Genomic DNA, 22,902 nt, shown 5'->3' with positions numbered 1-22,902 from the left:
GGGAAAGGAAGGACCACTATTTACTTTCCCTTTTTGGTTCATATCTTGTCGTTAGTTTACAGTCTGAGCTCAGCACTCAAGAGGGCTGTGGGCACCTCCTAGAGAGAGATGAATAAGCCAAGGGTGCCTGCACCCTTCTCAGGATGTACGGATGCAGAGGCTGGTGAGAGCCTGTGCATGTGCATGTGTGAAGGCTGGGAGCTGGCCTGGGAGAGCAGGGCAGGGAAGCACGTACACATGCAACTTGGGCTGGACTGATCCTGACTCATAGGTTCAGGCAGATAAGTTAACGGCCTGGAAACTCCAGAGCTCTCTGACTGAGTTCTGACTCACTCAGACAATTATCCATAAACAAGTCCTCTCACTTCTCAGTTTTCTTCCGAGTGCCACTACACAATCTTTGGGAAGGGCTGTGACATTAATCGTTTGGAGTCTGAGAAAGATGAGAGCTGTTCAAAGAGAGTGCCAAGAAGATTATAAGTGCTGGCCTCATTCATAGGAAGATGTCTAATTACTCCTTATTACATTCGTATTTTGAATGGCCCCCAAGTAGAGGGTCCGATAGTGGCTGACACAGGTTTTCCTGCATTCCATTCCCAGAGTGATTTGACCGAAAACATTGGTCACGTGCCTATCAAGAGCTCTTCCCATTCCTTTCTCTTCAATGGCTTTTCTCAATTCCTTTTTAAGATGAAAACAGCTTTATTATTATTATTTCTGATTATAAAGGAAACGCTTCCTCAGACAATACCAAAAAGCATAAAAAGACAGTGGAAATCACCCAGCAGGCCATCCCCAGAGAGGCCACTATTGACATTTTGGTTTCTTTTCTTTTCTTTTTTTAATGTTTATTTATTTTTATTTATTTATTTTTGACTGTATTGGGTGTTAGTTGCAGCACTCGGGATCTTTCATTGCGACGCACGGGCTTCTCTCTATTTGTGGCGCGCGGGCTTAGTTGTCCCATGGAATGTGGGATCTTAGTTCCCCGATCAGGGATTGAACCCGCGTCCCTTGCATTGGAAGGCAGATTCTTAACCACTGGACCATGAGGGAAGTCGCACTATTGACATTTTGAAGTACATCTTTCCAAACTGACTCTATGTACGCCTGCACGGCCACATAGGCACATACAAATCAAGTTACCAATCAGTATAGCCCTCCTTTGGAGGAACTGCCGTGTATTCCATCGTAAGGATGCAGCTGGAAGCCTCTCATCTCCTCCCTCTCTTGCTGCAAGATCTAGCAGAAGGCCATGGCAGGACTTTAATAAACTCTTAATGAGCTTAATAAAGGCATCTAAAGATGGCCTTAGGATTTGAACCATTTATGCCTTGAAGAACTCCATCTTCCGTGCAGCTGGAAGTGAATTCACATGCAGATGAGCACAGTGGGCAGGACACCCTGCTGGGAGTCAGGCCAGCTGGTTCTACAGCTGAGTTCTAGACCTGCCTTTGCCACTTTCCTGGTGGGCAAGTCCCTTTGTCTCTCTGAGCCTCATCTGCAGTTGAATATATGTGAAACTGGGTGTAACATACGACTATGCAGAGTACGAAGTACCATGTACTTACACACTAAGCACTAGGTACTAGGTACTATTTAGAGGCACTACTGAAGAGCAGGGAAGAAAGTGGGGTTTCTCAGCCAAGAAAAAGGGCAAATTTTAGAGTTTCCCTGAATATGACTTAAGGGTAACACATATATCATAGAGTTCTAGAAAAACTTAGAATCAACTATACTTCAATAAAAACATTTTTTTAAATAAAATAAAATGAGAAAAAAAAAGAAAAACCAAGCAGAAAAGAACCTCGGAGATCAGAGTACTACCCCCTCACGCACTAATTCTGAATATCTGCGCATCTGTAACATGACCTAATGGAAAAATGGGTTTGGAATGTGGGTTTTTCTCTTTTAAGGCATTCTCATGTCTGGCTTGGAGTCCTGGAAAGAGCTTCCTTAGTGTCTAGTCCTGGTTCAGCACCTATGACGCATATGACTTTAGGCAAGTTCCTTAAGCCTCTGGGAGCCTCGATTTTCTCATCTATAAAACGGGGCTTCTGATCTTGCCCTACCTGTCTTACAGGTAGGTGTGACATGAGGTTTAAATAAGGCACCGTGTGTGAAAGTGTTTTGGAAACCTAAAGTGACTTCACACCTGCAAAGCTGCCTCACTGTAGCTCCGGTCCACTGCCCAGAGCAGAGAGGCGTGAAGGGAATGGCCACCAAGACCCTCGTTCAAAAGTGGGTCTTACAGGAACCTCCCTGGCGGTCCAGTGGTTAAGACTCTGTGCTTCCACTGCAGGGGGTTAGGGTTCGATCCCTGGTTGGGGAACTAAGATCCCGTATGCCGCGCAGCGTGGCCAAAAATTAAAAAAAAAAAAAATTTTTAAAGTGGGTCTTACAGAAGGGGCCATCTTGAGAGAGCCCCTGAGCACCAGGGATTGCACTGGAGCTGCGGAGGCAGCAGAAGGAAAGGCAGGCAAGGCCCTTTCCTCATGGAGCTTAGATTCCCGTGGAGAGACAGACAATAGGAAGGGAGACAAATAAAAACAAGGTAGCTTCAGAGAGAGGTGAGTGCTCTGAGTGAAATGAAACAGGATGAGGCTGTTAAGGAGGGATGGGGCTAGATGAGGGGGTGACCAAAGAAGGCTTCCTGGAGGAGGTGGCACCTGAGAACTAGGACGTGAGTGACAAGGACAGCCACGAGAAGACCTGGAGCACGAAGTGTTCCAGTGCAAAAGGACAGCTAGTGCAAGAGCCCCGAGGCAGGAATAAATTCCTGTTCAAGGAACTTCGAGAAGCTGGTGGTTTGGAGCTGTAGGGGGAGAGTGCAGGCAGGGCAGCGGGCCAGGGCTTGCAGTGGGTTTTCAGGAGAGGCTAGTGAAACATGATCTAGTTTGTGTTGAACTAAGATCAGCCTGCACTGGGTTGGAAGTTCCATCTCTTACATGCCATGTTGGGGGCCCCAAGAAATTTTTAGGGCTTTCAAGGGCTTTATCCAGGAACCAGCCAACCTCCTAAACCTACATACTAGGAAAACTGAGAGGCAGAGAGAAAGGCCACTTGCCTAGGGGGCCCCACTGCTCCCTTCCTGGGGCTGGCATTCAAGCCCACGTCTCTGATCCTGGTCCCTGAGGCCCAGCCTCTCCCCCCAGGGCCACCCCACCAATGGAGGATGGGAGGGGGTTCACTGAGGCCGCAGAGCTGGAAGATGGGCCCAGTGCCCCAAGGCTTCCAGCTTCAGCCAGTGAGATCCCAGGGCTGGGCTCCAGAAAGGAAGGGCATAGCCCAGCTGGGCCTCGTCCTGCATCACTACGCCCAGTGCTCAGCCCTCAGCTGGCAGTGGAGGGGGGCGGTGGTCAACTCCAGGAGCTCACCCAGCCAAGAGCAACCTGATTGAGCAGGAAATGGGCCTGCAGCCAGACAAAGCATCAACCAGCACCTGGAGGCTTTGTTCCCTTTACTCCCATTGCAGACTTTCTCAGGCACCTGCAGCTGGGCCTCAGGAGCACCAGGGCCAGGAAGGGGCTCCCATGGGATCTGGTTCTTCTGCAACAGGGAGTGGCCTGACTTGTGACCCGGAGGGAGGTCTCATGATATAATAACAACAACAATAGGTCCACTTACTATGTGCAAGAGACATTTCATTTAACCCTCACAACAAACCCACGAGGCATGTACTATTATCATCTACATACTACAGATTATGAAATGGAGGCACATGGAGATAAAGTGACCTGTGCAAGGTCACACAGTATAAGGAAGTGAAAACAGTATGGGCTTTGGAATCAATGAATCCCGGCCCTATTTGCCTCTATGACCTTCGGCAAGGTATTTAAAAATTTCCAAGCTTGTCATCTTATTCTGATCTCAGAGGACTGCAGTGCCGATTAAATGATTTGAGATATACAAAGCCTCTGGCGCATGGCTCTCCATCCAGACAAGTCTTTCTGTCCTCCTCCCCACTTCCCATAACTCTGTGACCTTGGCATGTTACCACCACTGAGCCTGTTTCCTCATCAAAGAAATAGGTACAATGACATTATGCAATAGGGCTGTTGAAATCCTGATGCTCTCCTGAGAGGCATGCCTCATCTTTTGAAAAGGCCCCATTCCTGAGACCTTTCAAGGAAGGTGCCATTTTACAAAATTGCCGTCTTTGCTTTCTACCAAAATAAACAAAGAAACACAAATAGAAAAACCAGTCTTAGAGCCATTCCCCATTTGAGACAAAAAGCCAGTATTACGCACACTGCTGGGCTTAGAAGGTTTTCTCAGAAGGAAAAACAGAAGTGACAGCTCAAGTCATAACATGGCTACCAGGATTCTCTCTAGTTCCACACCCTGGGACAGACGACACCACCCACAGCAGCGGCAACAAGGCGGACAGTTGTAGGCTCATGCAAAGTACCAGGGAAGATCCACCAGGGATTTCAGCCAAAAACAAGACAAAACACTAAACTCCTTTTCCTATAAATCAGCCAATATTTTTCAAGTTCTTGTTATGAGTAAATGCTTCTTACCCCCAATAACAGGGAATATACATGAAAACATAGGCACCACCACTGTTGTAGATACACATCAAGGTGGTGGTCCCAGCTCTTCCCAAGGACCATGCCTGTTTCTCTCAATCATCTTTTGGGGGATAAACTGCTCTTTCTCTGGTCCAACTCAGCCATTCATGTAAGGGCTGCCAATCAGTCTACATCACTGCCCCTGGTCACAGTGATTGGTCCAGGAGAAGGGTGTGATCCAGAAAAACAAGGCTATCAGAGCTTTTACCAGGATTTCAAAATTGGAGCTGGAGAGGAAAATCCTGTTCCTCTTGGATTGGTGAGCTCGAAGGATATAAATCCGGACCAATGACAGCGATTTTCTGGATGCAGAAAGCCTGTTTGCAAAAAACAGGGGATGAAGACCTCAAAAAGAGAAGCCATGATGAGTAGCAGGGTGTCCTGACATGATAATCTCAGATTCCTGTCGTCCCTAAGGCAGGCTCAACCCTTCCTGCCCATCTGCTGGTGGTGTGTTTCAATGAGCCAATAAGTTCCTTCCCATACCTTGTGAGTTAAGAGCCCTGCCTAACTCAGCCACCAAGCATTGTGTGGTAATAAACACAGCAGTTCAGTAGGAGAGATGTCACAGGCAGGACTTGATGACTTGCCAAGTGAAAGTTTTAGGCAATCTGGGCTGTGAAGGCAGAGACAAACAAGATTACCTGATTCATTCAAATCAACAAACATTTACTGAGCCCCTACTTATGCCAGGGACAGTATTAGGCATTCAGGATATAACAGTGAATGGACAGACTAAGTACTTTTCCTCACTTTGGAGTAATCAGAAGGGACTTCCTGGAGCTGGGGAGGTTGGAGGAAGTCACTGAGGGATGGTAAAATCTGGCCAGGCAGAGAGTGAGGGGGGAGAAAAGCATGAATAAAGATATGGAGGCATAAGACTCTTGTCCGTGAAGGCACATTGTCTTGTATCTCCATGGTGCCTGGCTACAGTGGGCACTCAGTACGTTTTGTTTTTTGTTTTTGTTTTTTTGTTTGTTTTAATAAATTTATTTATTTTTGGCTGTGTTGGGTCTTTGTTGCTGCGCGTGGGGTTTCTCTAGGTGCGAACGGGGGCTACTCTTCATTGCAGTGCACGGGCTTCTCAATGCGGTAGCTTCTCTTGTCGTGGAGCACGGGATCTAGGCGTGCGGGCTTCAGTAGTTGTGGCACGCGGGCTCAGTAGTTGTGGCTCACGGGCTATACAGCACAGGCTCAGTAGCTGTGGCACACAGCTGTGGCTTAGTTGCTCAGTGGCATGTGGGATCTTCCCAGACCAGGGCTCGAATCCACGTCCCCTGCGTTGGCAGGCAGATTCTTAACCACTGAGCCACCAGGGAAGTCCTGTTTTTTTAAAAAAAAATAGGAATAAATGAGGTAATACATGTAAAGATCCTACCTTTTTTAAAAAAATATATTTTATTTATTTTCTTTATGTTTTTGGCTGTGTCGGATCTTAGTTGTGGCACACAGGGTCTTCGTTGAGGCATGCAGGATCTTTTCGGGCTTCTCTCTAGTTGTGGCGTGTGGGCTTTCTCTCTCTAGTTGTGGCGCATGCGCTCCAGAGCGTGTGGGCTCTGTAGTCGTGTCGTGCAGGCTTAGTTGCCCCATGGCATGTGGGATCTTAGTTCCCCGACCAGGGATTGAACCCGCGTCCCCTGCATTGGAAGACAGATTTTTTTACCACTGGACCACGAGGGAAGTCCCTGTTTTTGTTTTTAATATTTATTTATTTATTTGGCTGCGCCAGGTCTTAGTTGCAGCACGTGGGATCTTTTTTTTTTTTTTTTGAGTTGCTGCATGCGGTATCTAGCTCCCTGACCAGGGATGGAACCCAGGTCCCCTGCACTGGGAGCGCGGAGTCTTAACTGCTGGACCACCAGGGAAGTTCCTCAATACATGTTTATTGCATGGTATGCATAAGAGAATGAATACGTGAGTGAAGTAAAGTGCAAGTCATTTGGGAGAAGAGCAGGTCATTCAGCTTGGCAGGAGAAGAGCTACTTTTAGAGAAGGCAATGTTGAGGAAGGCAGATTGAAGCCAGACCACAGAGGACCTTGCTGAAAAGTGTGGACTTGGCCTGGGCCACACCACACAGTCCCAATTCTGGCAGGGCTCAGAGGAGCTGGCCGGGCAGGACAGTGGATCTCACAGGCCCCGTGTGGCCCCCACCTCTGTTGTGGTTGCCACACCCATGCTCTCTCAGACTCGCCAGCCAGGCTCTGCCCAACACCCTAACCAGCACCCCAGCTACCCAAGGTCATGCCCCAGACACCACCGCCCTTCTGGCTCCTGGGTGAAGCTGCCAGCACATCACTCCTGCCCAGTCTGTAATTTAAACATGACCTCCTCCCAGCCTGACTGCTCGTCGCCTTCTGCACCCCAGACGTACCCGTTGCAGGAGCTGCCCAAAGAGGAGAAGAGGTCTGGTGTCCATTGAGCCCCTGACCTGGGCTAAAGGGAGGGGCTTGAAGTCCCAGCTAGGCTGAGCCTGGGCACAGCTGGGGTCACCAGAGTCGGCTCCTGAGCTCAGAACTAGGGACACCATGCCCCCTCGTGGCCAGGAGACAGCCAGCACCTTGGTCTTCCCGGACTACGACATATTTACACCTTTACTTTACTTTAGGGAAGTTTTAAAAAAGGAAATACATTTCTGAAAAGCTGAGAACACAAATCACATAAGTTAGGTTGATATCTCAAGGAAACTCATAGTAAGACTTCTAGAAAAAGCTATTTCAGATTTTCCAACGCCAAAGCAAATTTTTCTGACTCTAATTTCTTTTATGTTTATCTGCTAAAGCAGGAGGATGGGATGTCTGAAAATTGTTGTTTTCGGTATTTTCCAGTTCTATGAAGAGTCTTCCCAGGTTAATATGTTCCGTGAGGTTATGGAACATGCCTTCCACTTCTTTTGTGATTCTCACAGCCCTGTCAGGGCAAGTGGATACCTCGTCCATAAAATAAACTGTGAGAGTAAAGAGCTCCTCTCTACACATTTCTCAGCTTTGAAAACTCAGCTTTTCACCTGCATAGTGTTTGTCTGCAATGGGGGCACACCTCTGAGCATTGGTGATATTAACTTATTTACAAGCATTTTTGTCTACAATACGTAATGCCCTGTATTAGGTGCTCATTGTTATTGCTGGTGGTAGTGTTTGTGGAGGAGGACGATGGAGATTGAGAAAAAAAACTACAAGACAGATCCTGATCTCAGGGGCTGTGTCCACCTTAGACAGGATATACACACATGACACAACTTGCAAACAATCACAAATTAACAGCAGGGTATAAACTAAACATACATGTGCTGAGAGCAGTAATCAGAGTGGGTGGAAGGCTGATGGCAGGACACTTGCTGGAAATATGGTCTGAGAGGAGTCTTGAAGAATGCCAGGCCCGAAGACTGAGGCCTTCTGGGGCTGGATAGTTGTCAAGAAGGAGGCCAGCAACACACAACTTTGGAGATACAACCATTATGCTTCCAAGGCATGGTGGCCTACCTGGCACCTCCTCTCACTGTTCCACCCTTGCCAAAGACCCCACACTCCTTCCCACCCTCCTGCTCCTATCATTGGGTTGCCACATGGTCAAACATGAACCACTACCAGGGATACCTGGCCCACATGTACACCTCTTACTGCCTCTAGCCGACCCAAGGCTATACCTGGGGGCATCAGAGTACCCCTTGCCAGTACAACCTCGGTGAGGTTCTACTGATTATGCCTTTGTCCTGCCTCTGTCTTAGAAGAGAGCCAACCAAGTTTTTTGGATCCCCAGAGTCATGAAGTCTCCCAATCCCAGAAGCCAGGTATTCTCACTCTCATGGCAGCGAACACTTGGGCAGGACTGATGCAGGCCTATACATGGATGGGGCTGTAGTACACTGCAGGTGGTAGCCATGCACTCTGACTGTGAATAGCCTGGAAGTTTGCTCCAGTCATTGGGTTCAGTATAGAGGTCAGGGGTTATGAAATGCAATACATGAAGTGGTGTAGCTTGAGGGCAGGAGTCAACTGTTTTAACCACATCTCAGACCAGGAAGGTCATTAGTGAGGAATGTTGGGTGCGAGGATTGAGAGATTCCACTGGGTCTGTCCATTCTTCACTAGTAATTTTTCAAAAGACAAAGAGAATGCTAATTGATTCATTTTAGTAGGGTATAGAATTGCCACACAGTTTGGAAATCTTCAGGAACTAGAAAGTTGCTCAGTGAATAAGAAATTCAAATAAAGACAATCAGATGAACCAAATAGCTGAAGACATCAGGTCAAGAAAGCCCAAGGCAGTCATCTTATCACCCCAAGTTCCAACTTTTTAGGATCACCTCTACATTGGATTCCACCAGGCCTTTTAACCACTCAGGATGCAGCCCCTTCTCATGACTATAAGGATTGTATATTACCCTAGGCAGTTGCTCACCCACTGCTTTTGGAACAGCTTGTGGCCCTTTCTCTGGGAGGGATTTTGCTGTCATTGATGACCTCAGCATTTGGACCTGTACCTGTTTGGATTTGGCTAGTCCCTGAATGACCCAATTAGACTCTGTGATCTGGCTTCTGGACAGAATAACTTTGCTCCTGGGCTCAGGGTGGGGGGCAGGGCATCATTTGGGGTATTTTTGGCTATAGGTAACAGAAACCCTACTCAAGCTGGTTTAATCAGTGAGGACATTTATTGTGTCATTTAATAGGAAGTCCCACGAGAGGGTGGTTTCCAGGTAAGCTGATACAGCATCTCAGTGAGGACATAAAGACCTCAGTTCACGTGTTCCTTTGTTCACTCCTTCCCTGACATAGGAGACTGTGCCATTTTGCCCTTCATGCATGAGAGTCCCTGCTTCCTCACCAACAGAATGTATTGTCAAACATTTGGATTTTTGCCAATCTGATAGGTGAAAAGTGGTGTAACAGTGTTATTTCAATTTGAATCGCTCTTACTATGAGTGAAGTTGAGCATTTTTTCCTATGCTTAAGGGCTACTTACTTGTTTTTCCTTTTCTGTGAACTTTGTCTTCACCTACTTTGCTCACTTTCCATTTGGGTTGTTGACCTTGGACGCAGGGGTTTTTCCATCTCTCCGCTCTGGCCTTTTCAGTGCTTGCTTCCTGCTCAGGCTGGAACCAAGATGGCAGCAGCAGTTCTAGACATTGAGATGTTCAGAAATTAGGTTTGTCACTTTCTGTTTGTGGCTAACCCAGTTCCATTTCCCAACCCCCTTCTCCCTTTCCTGTTTCTTCTTTGTTTTTGTTTGTTTTTTTGGCCTCGCCTCGCAGCTTGCGGGATCTTAGTTCCCTGACCAGGGATCGAACCCGGGCCCCCTGCAGTGGAAGCACCGAGTCCTAACCACTGCACCGCCAGGGAATTCCCATCCTGTTTCTTCTTTGGACAAGAAGAGCTAAAAACTGACTTTCCCAGTTCGCTTTGCAGCGAGGAGCAGCCACGGGACACAGTCCTGCCCAATGAGACGGAAGTGGGAGAGTACGAGGGAATTTCTGGCACAGGTGTCACTGGATAGCCCCTTTCTTCCTGCCTTAACGTGGACAGAATGGCTGGAGTGGCAGCCTTCTTGACACCATAAATGAAAGACAAAGACAGTCACAGAGATGTTGATCCTAATATTATTGGAGCCACCAAACCGACACCAGGAACCACCTACCTCCTGACTTTGTACACAGCTCATTAAATATCTTCACTCTTAAACTATTATTTGTCAGGGTGTGGGCGGAGGGGGGGGTGTGTTCTCTTACTCGCTGATGAACACATTCCTAACCGGTACACTGTGGCTTTCTCCTAGGAGGGAGAAAACTTCCCAGAAGTCACCCTTCCCCTTTCCCTGGACTTCCCCTCAGGACATTGGTCAGATTGGGTCACATGTCCTTTCCTGAACCAATCACCTCAAGGGGCATAGGATTCCCCTTAGGCCAATGGGGTCACTCCTGGGGTGGGGGCAACGTTCGCTGAGGCATATGGATACAGGGAAGAGAGGTGGAAACCAGAGGCAGGAGGATGGTGGCATTTTTAGAAAGGAAGGGGTGAGAAATGGCCGCTGGGTGGACAGGCAGTGGCGTCTCCTGAAGTGAGTGAAAGAGTGGCCTCAGCTCGGGGCTGTGCCCCGGGGGAGTGACTTGTGTCTCACCTGCATGGACCTGCTGCCCAGTCACACTGCTCTAGGGCATTGCCAGGCTCTACCTGGGTGCAGAGGTTTGCGACCTGTCTCACCTGTTGGGCAGCAAAGTCCTGTAAACCACGAATGCACAGTTACATGAGCTACATATACCTCTCTCAATGAGGTCAAAGAAGTGGTTGTATTTCCTTAAAACAAAAACAAATTTTCCTTAATAAACGAATAGATTATACCAGTTTATAAACTCCATGAGGGCAGGGGTGTATATTTCTTGGTTTTCTGCTGTACCCCAATCCCTAGCAATTGATTAAGAATGTTGAACAGGACAGAGGCTTTTTTTTTGGCCGCACCTCGCAGCATGCACCCCCTGCAGTGGAAGCTCGGAGTCTTAACTCAATGTTTGAAGTCTCCACTTTTTTTCCTTTTAAAATCGGGAATGGCCTTTTGACCCTCTCCAACCTTCCAGCTCATTTTCTGTTGTAATATCTCAAAAACCACAGGCAGTGACTCAGAGTCCCATTTCCCAGTGGCGGGGATATAATTACTCCAGGCCAAAGAACATTATTTCGAGGAGCCAGGAGCTCATTTACAAACTCTCTAACCCACCTTGGGCTAGCTAAGAGCTAGTTCCTCCCCGACGGTGCTTACTCACACACACACTTCTCCTCCAGGTCTGAAAGGCAAAGGCCCCATCGCCTGATGGGCTCCCACCTTCCAGCATCCCGCCCCCAGCATCTAGCAGCAGGCCTGCTCTTTCTTTCATCTCCTCGCTCTGAAGAGAACTAATAGCTCCTTTTCATTGTTCTCCCTGGCAGTATTCTATTACATTTATTTCCTCCATTATAAAAAGTAATATAAACTCATTTAAGAAAATGTAGACAATCCAGCTAAGTAGGAAGGAGTAAGGAAAAATAACGTACTGCTCCCTTTACCTAAGGTCAAGCACAGTCAACATTTCAGTGCCAGAAACTAACACAACATTGTAAATCAACTATATTCCAATAAAAATTTTTAAAAAATCCCAGTCACACCCTTAAAAACAAAACATTTCAGTGCCTTACGGAAGCTATTCCGACAGGTCTCCCTTATCCTTATATGCCTTCTTTTTACAATTTCCTTTTAAATCTAAGCTCTAATGATGAAGTTTGTATACCCTCCTACAGTACAATTCTAGAATCATTGTGAATGTGCACAAAGATTTAGTCCACAGCATCCCCCAGCACAAGGGATGTTTTCTCCAGAAACAGGTGACAATGTAGAACATGGCATGACCAGGTAGGGATGCTTGGATAAGGCCATTCCTGGCAGCAGCTTGTACAAGCCCAGAAAAGGTGTGAGATGTGCCCCTCATTATTACAGTCATGCTCTTTGGGGAGGAGGGGGTAGAAGTGGAGACAAAGGGGTAGGCTTTCACTTTCACTTTATATACTTCACAAAAAACTACGAAAAAGAATGATTTTTGCAGAGATTATTACCTTAGTGTCTTCATCTCTGGAAATGTTCTATGGTGAACATATGTTGCTTTGGTAATCACAGAAATATAACACATGAGTTATGGGCTGAATCGTGTCCCTCAAATCTGTAATGTTGAAGTCCTAACCCCCTGTACCTCAGAATGTGTCTGTATTTGGAGACAGGGCTTTTAAAGAGGTAATTAAGTGAAAATGAGGTAATTAGGGTGAACCCTAATCCAATATGACTGGTGTCCTTACAAGAAGAGGAGATTAGGACACAGATGCTCATAGAGGGAAGCCCAGGGAGGAAATGGCCATCTGCAAACCTAGAAGCCTCAGGAGGAGCCAACCCTGCCAACACCTTGATCTTGGACTTCTAGCCTCCAGAACCGTAAGAAAATAAATTTCTGTTGTTTAAGCCACCCAATCTCTGGTACTTTGTTATGGCAACACTAGCAAACGAATATACTGTGTAATTATAAAGAGAGAGAAGGCAATAAAACAAGCTCTTGGCTTTTCAGATTTTCACACTGAAGGTTATCGCTGGTCATGAGAAACGCACAGCTTCAGGAATTACTTTTTTTTTTTTTTGGCTGTGCTGCACAGCATGTGGGATCGTATTTCCTCGACTAGGGATCAAACCCGTGCCCCCTGCAGTAGAAGCGCAGAGTCTTAACCACTGGACTTCCAGGAAAGTCCCTCCTTTGAACTTTTCAAAGCGGATTTAACCTTCAGTGTGGGATGCAGGTAGCCACGCCCTTTCCTTCCCTGGAATGCACTGCAGTGTGAGATGATGTCTCCCAAGTTTTCGCTCCACGTAGGTTCAGATCCCACTGGGACCACCTACAGGGCAAGACCATTTAGGCTCTCTTATCCTCAGTTCCCACTCTGTAAAGCAGAGAGAATAAGAGTAGGCAGCCTTTTTCTTTAAGTCCTAAGGGAGATGAGACACGTAATGGTGACAGCACAGCACAGCGGTTAGGAGACCAGATCCCCAGCCCACACTTGCTGAACTTGGTGGTTCAGGTCCTGGCTCAGCCACCTTCCTCCTGGGTGGCCTTGGGCAAAGTGCTTCTGCCCTCTGTAAAGTGAGGATTACAAAAGCATGATGATGGGGACTAAGTGCATTAATGTATCTAAAGTACATATATTGAGAATTAATATACCTAAACTACTCTGTCTAGTAGAGTAGCCATCAGCCACCTGCACCCGTTGAGCACTTGAAATGTGGCTCCTTCAAACTGCGATGTGCCGTTAAGTGTAAATTCACGTCGGATTTTGAAGACTTAATAAGAAAAGAGATTGTGAAACATCTCACTGATAATATTTTGCATCTTTTAGATTAAATAGAATATATTTTAGAGTTAATTTCACTTTTAAAAAAACTTTTTAAAATACAGAGCAGTTACTAATTTTCCCCCTGGGTATCACCCATGTGTACATTAGGTATATATATTACTAACTTCTGTTTATACTTATTTATTTATTTATTTATTTATTTATTTATTTATTTATTTTTGGTTGCATCAGGTCTTAGTTGCAGCAGGCAGGCTCCTTAGTTGCGGCTCGCTGGCTCCTTAGTTGCGGCATGTGAACTCTTAGTTGCAGCATGCATGTGGGATCTAGTTCCCTGACCAGGGATCGAACCCGGGCCCCCCTGCATTGGGAGCATGGAGTCTTATCCAGCGTCACCAGGGAAGTCCCCTGTTTGTACTTCTTAAACAGTAAATAAAATAAAATGCAGCTACTAGAATATTTTAAATTATATATGTGGCTGGCACTGTATGTTTATTAGACAGCTGGCTTAGAACAGGGCCTGCCTGGCAATGTAGCAGGAGTAACTGAAGCTACTATCAGTGTTTAGCGCCTGGCACTTGGTAAGCACTTATCAAGTGGTGGTTTTTGTTCTGAAGACTTCTCAGGGGCCCTCTCCTGCCTCTGCTTTGGAGATCTATGCCTGGAAATGCATTGTCTGTTTCCCTGCAGGATTTTGTCATATTCACCCATTGGGAGAGCTCCTGGTCTTTCCTTTAATCTTCACCACCCCCACGACCTCTCCAGGGATGTCTACACACATGGGCGCACACACACACACACACACGCAGGTGTAGACTTTCTCAATGTCCAGTCCTCCATCACCTCCTGTCACCCCTGCAACTGTGGTCCCCAAGCACCTCTGCATCCTGCACTGAGTTCACCTGGCCTGGGTTTGGGGATCCCTCTTTGCCATCATCGTTCTCTGCTTTCTCCTCAGGCCCTGCACTTCTGAGGCTTGATCTGTGATGCTCAGACAGATGGAACGTTGCCGGCAGGGGCTGTTAGCATGCTGCCAAGAGGCTGCCCAGAGCAGCTTTTACTCTGACAAATTCACTCCTGGGGCCCCCAGGTCTACCCACGTCCTGGCAGCTGGTGGAGAGAAGATGGAGTCTCAGCTGTGGACTTGGACGACTCAGTTTCTCAGGAGGCCACTGTATACACCAGATGCCACGTTTTCAATGCATTTAGCAGGGTGAGAACAGTTTTTGTTTTGGAAAGTATCTGGATCAGCCACTTTGGTTGAGGAAAGGGAGGTACCAGGGCATGGTTAAACACATGAGGAACTAAACAGCTTTACAGGGGTCGTTAACAAGAACTTGGAGAAAGAGACCCCCAAAAGAGAGGAGAAGACGGGGAGAAGGTCAGAAAAGTGAAAAGGGGCCAGAACAAAATAGCAGGAGCCTCAGCCTGGCAGGTATGTGTCTAGTGAGAAATTCCCAGTGGCAGGGACAGAGTGGCAGTGGGAAGGGACTTTTTAAAAAAATTGTGGTAAAATACACATAACATAAAATTTACCATCTTAACCATTTCTAGGTGTACATCCTCCTTGTTTTGTAACCATCACCACCATCCATCTCCAGAATTCTTTTCATTCGAAAGCTCTTTTCAACCAAAACTCTGTACCCATTAAACAATAACTTTCCATTCCCCCAGCCCCCCGCAACTACCATTCTATTTCCTGTCTATGAATTTGACTACTCTAGGTACTCCATATAAGTGGAAACATACTGTATTATGTTTGGCTTATTTCACTTAGCATAATGTCCTCAAGGTTAATCCATGTTGTAGCATGTGTCAGAATTTTCTTTCTTTTTAAGGCTGAATAACATTCCATTGTATGTATAACCACATTTTGTTTATCCACTCACCCATTAGTAGACACCTGGGTTGCTTCCATCTTTTGGCTGTTATGATTAATGCTGCCATGAACATGGGTATATAAATATCTCTTTCAAACCCTGCTTTCAATTCTTTTAGGTATCCATCTAGAAGCAGAATTGCTGGGTCATATGGTAATTCTATTTTTAATTTTTGAGGAACTGCCATGCTATTTTCTACAGTGCCTGTACCATTTTACATTCTCACCAACAGGGCATAAAAGTTCCAATTTCTGAAAAGACACCCTATAGTATGGGAGAAAATATTTGCAAATGATATGACTGATAAGGGTTAATATCAAAAATATATAAACAGCTCATACAACTCAACATACAAAGAAAAAACAACCCGATTGAAAAATGGGTGGAAGATCTGAATAGACATTTTTCCAAAGAAGACATACAGATGGCCAACAGGCACATGAAAAGATGTTCAGCGTCGTTACTCATCAGAGAAATGCAAATTAAAACCACAATGAGATATCAGCTCACACCTGTTAGAATGGCTATCTCCATATCAGTATGTGGAGAAAAGAGAATCCTCATATGCTGTTGGTGGGAATGTAAATTGGTATAGTCACTGTGGAAAACAGTATGAAGGTTTCTCGAAAAACTAAAAACAGAACTACCGTATGACCCAGCAATTCCATTCCTAAGTATATATTCTGAAAAATGAAAACACTAATTTGAAAAAGTACATGCACCCCAATGTTCATGGCAGCACTATTTACAATTGCCAAGATATGGAAGCAACACAGGTGTCCATCAACAGGTGAATGGATAAAGAAGATGTGGTATATATATATACGATGGAATATTACTCAGCCATAAAGAAGAATGAGAATTTGCCATTTGCAACAACATGGGTGGACCTATAGGGTATTACGCTAAGTGAAAGAAGTCAGACAGAGAAAGACAAATACTATATGATATCATTTATATGTGTAATCTAAAAAATAAAACTAGTGAATATAACAAAAAGAAACAGACTCACAGATATAGAGAATAATCTAGTGCTTACCAATGGGAAGTGGGGGGCAAGATATTTTTTTTTGGCTGCGTTGGGTCTCTGTTGCTGCGTGCGGGCTTTCTCTAATGACGACGAGCGGGGGCTACTCTTCGTTGAGGTGCGTGGGCTTCTCATTGTGGTGGCTTCTCTCGTTGCGGAGCACGGCCTCTAGGCGCGTGGGCTTCAGTAGTTGTGACTCACGGGCTCTAGAGCGCAGGCTCAGTAGCTGTGGCGCACGGGCTTAGTTGCTCCGTGGCATGTAGGATCTTCCCGGACCAGGGCTCAAACCCGTGTCCCCTGCATTGGCCGGCGGGTTCTTAACCACTGTGCCACCAGGGAAGTCCCAAAGATAGCTTTTTCTGCCTTAATTTTCTGTTGATTGGGGGCAGGGTCTCACCGTGGACTGCCACCATCACTGGCGTAAAGGATCCAGGCCACAACCACTGTTTCCAGTCTCTCTCCATTGTTTCTTTTTTTTTTTTTTTTAACATCTTTATTGGAGTATAATTGCTTTACAATGGTGTGTTAGTTTCTGCTTTACAACAAAGTGAATCAGCTATACATATACATATATCCCCATATCCCCTCCGTCTTGCGTCTCCCTCCCACCCTCCCTATCCCACCCCTCTAGGTGGTCACAAAGCACCGAGCTGATCTCCCTGTGCTATGCGGCTGCTTCCGACTAGCGATCTATTTTACATTTGGTAGTGTATATAAGTCCATGCCACTCTCTCACTTCGTCCCAGCTTACCTACCCTTCCCCCTCCCCGTGTCCTCAAGTCCATTCTCTACATCTGCGTCTTTATTTCCATTGTTTCTTTGTTTGATGGTTGGTTGGTTGGTTTTTTCTGGGAATCCCCAGCAACACCCCAACTATTGTTCCCTTTTAGAGAGGCCCGCTGGGATCCCATAACCAATTAACCATTTTCTCAAGTTTTATCAAGCTGTTTTTCTACCTCCTCTTTTACAGTTTAACTCCCTCTCTCCCTCTCTCTGTCTCTGTATCTCCTCTCATTACTTGAACTGTGGGCAAACACTTTCCTCTTGGCCCCCTAAGAATCACTCTGACCTGGCCCCAAGCCCTTTGTTTGGATATCTCAAACTCGGTGCCCAAACCCAAATCCACTCCAGCAGCAGACTCCACCGGGAGACCAGCTCTTCACCTCCTGGGTCTTCCCATTCCCAAGTCCCAAACAGTTGGGCTACCATAGTGATTGTTTTCTTGTCTTTTTTTTTTTTTTTAAGATAATATTTTTAAAAAATATTTTATTTATTTATTTTTGGCTGTGCCGCTGGGCATCTGTGATCCTAGTTCCCTGATCAGGGATTGAACCCGTGCCCCCCTGCAGTGGAAGTGCGGAGTCTTAACCACTGGACCGCCAGGGAAGTCCCCGGTTTCTTGTCTTAGATTCCAGGGCATGCAAAGATGTTGTCCTGGCCTTGTCCAGGGAGGCCCTTAGTCCCTGCAGATTCAGTGGGGGAGGAGAGGAACCTGCGAGAGGCCAGGGCTTCCCAGGCACACGCCATATTCACTGATGCTCAGCTCCACAGGCCCCCACCGCCCCCCTCCTTCCCTGGCTTGGAGATTCTCTTCCCACTCCACATTTCCTTCCCTCCTGGCCCCAGGGCAGACCTATTCATTAGCCACCTGCAGCGATACAATTCCTTCTTCCTCTTCCCCTGTGTGGCATGTTTCTACGGTTGGAGCACCTCAGAGGCTCCCACGGAGATCAGCCTTCTGGAGGCGGAGGAGAGGGCATGTGGCCACCGCAGTCCCAGCCAGACGGCAGCGGGGTGCTCAGAGGGCGTCCTTCCCTTCCACCCCAAACGGGGCTGGCAGATGTTCTGGAAACAAGGGTGCTCACTCCTGAGGTCCCTGGAGGTTGCTAAGGGTACCTTGAGGTTGTCTCTATCCCATGGGTTCGACCCAGGCCTTCAGAAGCTGTTCAGACCATGAAGTCCAGCAGTGCAGATACAGGGCAGCCCTTTTGTTCCCAAACTGCTCTGTGGGGTGAATGTGAGGACAGTACTTGGGAGAGGCTCATCAGAGGGAGCCTCAGAGGAAACGGGAGGAGCCACCCCTCTGTCCCAGTGGCTGTCCCCCTGTCAGACCTGGAAGGACCAGGTCCTGCTGACACACCTCCACCTTCCACTGGCTACCCTCTTTTAGGATTTTCTGCAAGCCATTATCCACACGCCACCATAATGCTCTTTTTATATTTAGCCTCACTTAAAAGCTTTCAATAGGGACTTCCCCGGTGGTCCGGTGGTTAAGACTCCGCGCTCCCAATGCAGGGGGCCCGGGTTCGATCCCTGGTCAGGGAACTAGATTCCGCATGCTGCGACGAAGATCCTGCATGCCACAACTAAGACCTGGCACGGCCAAATAAATAAATATTGAAGAAAAAAAAGAAGCTTTCAATGGCCTCCCACCAATCCTGGAATAACAGTGTCCTTACCAGGCCTTCAAGGCCCAATGTGAAGCAGTCCCTGCCTGTTCCTCTGAACTCACCACCCATCCCTCTCCCCTAGCTCACCATATGCCAGGCACACTGATCTTCTCCTGGTCCCAGCATTCCAAGACCGTTTCAGCCTCAGGGCCTTTGCACTTGCTGTTCCTTCTGCTCGGAATGCTCTTCGCACAGATCCTTGTCATCTGGTTTGTGGCTCAGAGGTCAACCTCTCCTGACTACTCCAGTCCAGAGTAGCCTCCCCTTCCTTACGCTTTATCTCCTCATACTATTTTATTTTCTTCTCCACACATATCCCTTTCTGAAGCTTAAGCTTCAGGATCCCTCACTCACATAGATCCCTTCCAAGGGTCTACCTAATTTTGTATTATTTTCTTAAAAAGAATCCCCTGCCCAGCCAACCCAACTGTGTAAGCTTCAGGCCCCCAAAAATCTAGATTCATTTGTATCTAGAGCAAAGGACCAGGCTGTATTTGGTACATCTTGTGCCTGCCGCCGGCAGGAAGACAAACTCAGCATTCGTCCTGCCAGGCTATTTCAACACACCCTTGGCCTCCCTGATCTCTTCAGGTCTGGGTGCCAAGAGGAAACTTTGCCCAGGAATCTTGGTTACTGCCCTGCTCATTGTACCCTGAGTTCAAGGTTGGGGTGGGGGGTGGAGTGGGAGTGGTATGGGGGAGGGGATGGGGGTGTCCAAACTCCAAGAGCTGCTGTTTGTGCTTCTCCCTTCTGGACACCCCTGCCTTGACTCCCCCAAATAGACATAAACTTTCTCAATCGGCAAGCATACCACCCTCAACTATTCACCCAGGAGACAGAAAAACCTAGACTTCCGTAAAATCTTTTATCTCTTTCCTTTCTGAGCTTTTTTGCAAAGCTAATCCTAACGTCTATCACTCATTCCACTTCTTACCAGCTTGGGCGTATATTTAGTGCACAGGTCTTAACTCTCCCGCAGGCCTTGCCCCTGGCAGACCTGGCTAATTGATCACAGAACTTTTCCAGGTGGGCCTTCTGTGTAACCACCACCAACTGATCAGAGAGGAAACCTAATTACCTCCTAATGAAACTCAGGTTTAAATGACTGAAGAGGTAAATCTGGTTCAAAGGAAAAGGGTTAATGCTTCTGATGAATTCCTATATCTATGCTGAGTCCAGGGAGGCCAGTTCCAAGGACATATTTTCTGTTTAATTAAGTGAGGGGAGACTTTGGGAGAACACGGCACCTTGCAGTACCTCCCGTGACACAGTGGAAAATTCACTGATCTGGAGCTGGAAGTCCTGCTCTGTTCTGGGCAAAACGACTCACTTCTTCATTCTGCGCATGGGGTTACTATGCATGTTGTCCCAGTCAGCTCAGGCTGCTGTAACAAATTACCCCAGACTGGCGGCTGAAACAGATAACGTTTACTTCTTACAATTCTGGAGGCTGGGAGTCTAAGAACAAGGCGCTGGCTGATTCCATGTCTGGTGAGAGCCCTTTTCCAGGCTACAGACAACTGGCTTCTCCTTGTAAACTTACGTGGTGGAAAGAAATCCAGAAACACCCTCATGCAGTTCTTACTGGGAGTCACAGTGAGCTGTCCTTAGTATCGGGAGAGACTGTCCCCTCCTGGTGGCAAAAGCAGTAAGAAAGTTGATGGTGAATGAACTTAATGAGCTTGAAGGGCTACAGACACACCAGCATTCACAAAGAAGCCTGTCTGTGGTGCTGGGCAAGGACTCCTGTGGCGACTGTCCCTCTGCACATGTGTTACTTCCTACTTCAGTTCATCTCTTGCCAACCTCCTTCTACAATTCTCCCAAACTGGCTGTCATAAACTCCACCACCCTCCTTAGTGCTCCCGACTATTCATCCCCCTCACTCTCTGCCTCCCACTCGTCAGAGGAAAAAGAGGCCACCAGGCAGCAACCATCACGGCTCCCTCCTCCCCAGGAAAGAAGGTGGAGGTTCTCCTGTCTGCCGTCTGGGGCTTGGACCCCTCAGGGTCTGTGGTCTCAGCCACCTCTCGCCTTTACCCTCCTCTCTCACTAGCATATTCAGCCTCACCTCAGCATTGAAATTTGCCAAAGGGACTTCCCTGGTGGTCCAGTGGTTAAGACTCCACGCTTCCCACGCAGGGACCGCAGGTTTGATCCCTGGTTGGGGAACTAAGATCCCGCAAGCTGCGTGGCCAAAAAAAAATTTTTTTTTTTTTGTCAAAGATTGGGAATTCCCTAGCGGTCCAGTGGTTAGGACTCCTTACTCTCACTGCTGAGGGGCTTGGTTTCAATCTCTGGTCAGGGAACTAAAATCTCGCAAGCCTCGCAGCGCAGCCAAATAAATAAATAAATAAATTTGCCAAAGGTAGTCCCAGCTTACCAACCGACCAAACAACCAATCTAAAACCCAAATTCTCAAAGGCCTCCTTCCACCTTGGCTCTCCCTTCTGCTTCCTTCTTCTTTTCTTTTCTTCTTTTTTAAATCTTTTTAAAAAATTTTAAATTGTTTCCTTTTTTTTTGTATTTTTTATTCTTTTTTTCTGCTTCCTTCTTTTTTTTGGGCAGAAAACATAACTTTATTAATGATAATGTTGCTTAAGCTAAAAAGAAAACTATCTGAAAATATTTTACCAAATAATCATATAATTTTCCTTTTTAGTTGGTTGTGGGTAAAATTTTATAACTAACATTATAACACAAAGCACCCTTGTTGCTAGTTTGCCTTGTTTTACAACAATTTTATGCTAATTTATATATTGATACAATACTAATAACTAATAAAATATAATAAGTATTATGGCGAGATTATTGATTCTGAAATACTAGAAAGCTTCATATGATGAAATATCTTAGGTATTATCACTGAATTTTTAAAAACAGGAAAATATTGCTTTTAAACTTTTAAAATCATGTTTATTTAGCTTATTTTAAAAATATATACATTCTAAAAATATATCATACCAAGAGTATCCGATAAGGACATTTTTTACCTTCCAGTTCTGCCTACATTCCCAAAACGCATCCCTGACAACAATGATATCACTGGGCATAGGGGTAGGGGGTTGGGGGCAGCCTCTGAGACAGTCACTGAGGAGGGGCCACACCTCAGTGCGAGTCAAGTTACGGTTAGAACTTAGTCATAGAATAATATGTCTACCACAGGCAACTTTCCTTACATTTAAATTATTCTTCCATTTTCCCCCTAAAGCCTTTCTTTCCTCTATCTCTAGTTCCCATATAAGCCCTCATCCTAAACACTCATTTATTTTGCTTTTTTTTCTCTCTTTTGTTCCACTGGTGTAACATAAGAGATTATGTTCCATAAACTATCTTCTGGAGAAGAAAAATCAAAACATGATCAAAGATAAGAATTTACCAAGTTTAAATTTTAGGACTCTAAAAACCTAAGTGGTTTAATCATCGGTTGCCCAAAAGCATTCTTTGTTTCTTTTCCAAGATGATGATGATTCTTCATACATTTCCTTTTTCCATATGGGCACCTTGGCTTTTAAAGTTATCACAGCTTCGAGGGATGCAGCCCTATGGGCTGAGGACACAGCAATGATAATGCTTGCTTCTGACGCTGGAACTAAGCCAAGTCGATGGAACACTGCTATGTGTTTGGCCAGTTCTGCCTAATGACACTACAAATTTTTCTGACTTCATTTTCTGCCATTGGTAGATATGCTTCATACTCTAAGCTAATGACTTTCTTCCCTTCGAAGTTATTCCTTGTAGTTCCTACAAATAGGGATATTGCACCACAGAGTGGAGAAATCACCAGCTGTGAGACTTCATCTACTGAAAGTTTCTCAGATGTGAATTTTATTATATCTTTAGATTTCTCTTCAACTTCATCTGTACCTTTCCCAGGTGGCTCAAAAGCACTATCCTCCACTAATGGGGGGATAATGACAATTTCATCTCCTGATTGAAGCAGGAGGAGCTGATCTCCAAACTTGACATATTCTTTTTTTTTTTTTTTTAAATTTATTTATTTTATTTATTTATTTTTGGCTGTGTTGGGTCTTCGTTGCTGTGCGCAGGCTTTCTCTAGTTGCAGCGAGTGGGGGCTACTGTTCGTTGCAGTGCGCGGGCTTCTCATTGCGGTGGCT

General features: G+C 46.2%; 1 pseudogene across 1 annotated transcript; it reads right to left on the bottom strand.

The window, feature by feature from the left end:
* Positions 1–20,428: 20,428 nt before the first annotated feature.
* LOC309654581 (molybdopterin synthase catalytic subunit pseudogene) lies at positions 20,429–22,753 on the bottom strand (annotated as a pseudogene). The gene has a single exon. The product of its transcript is annotated as a molybdopterin synthase catalytic subunit pseudogene (transcript).
* Positions 22,754–22,902: the final 149 nt, after the last annotated feature.

The sequence above is a fragment of the Balaenoptera physalus genome (genome assembly GCF_965194825.1).
Source record: "Balaenoptera physalus genome assembly, chromosome: 2".
Taxonomy (NCBI): domain Eukaryota; kingdom Metazoa; phylum Chordata; class Mammalia; order Artiodactyla; family Balaenopteridae; genus Balaenoptera; species Balaenoptera physalus.
Note: the sequence above shows the minus strand (reverse complement) of the source record. Positions and strands in the feature narration are given on the sequence as shown.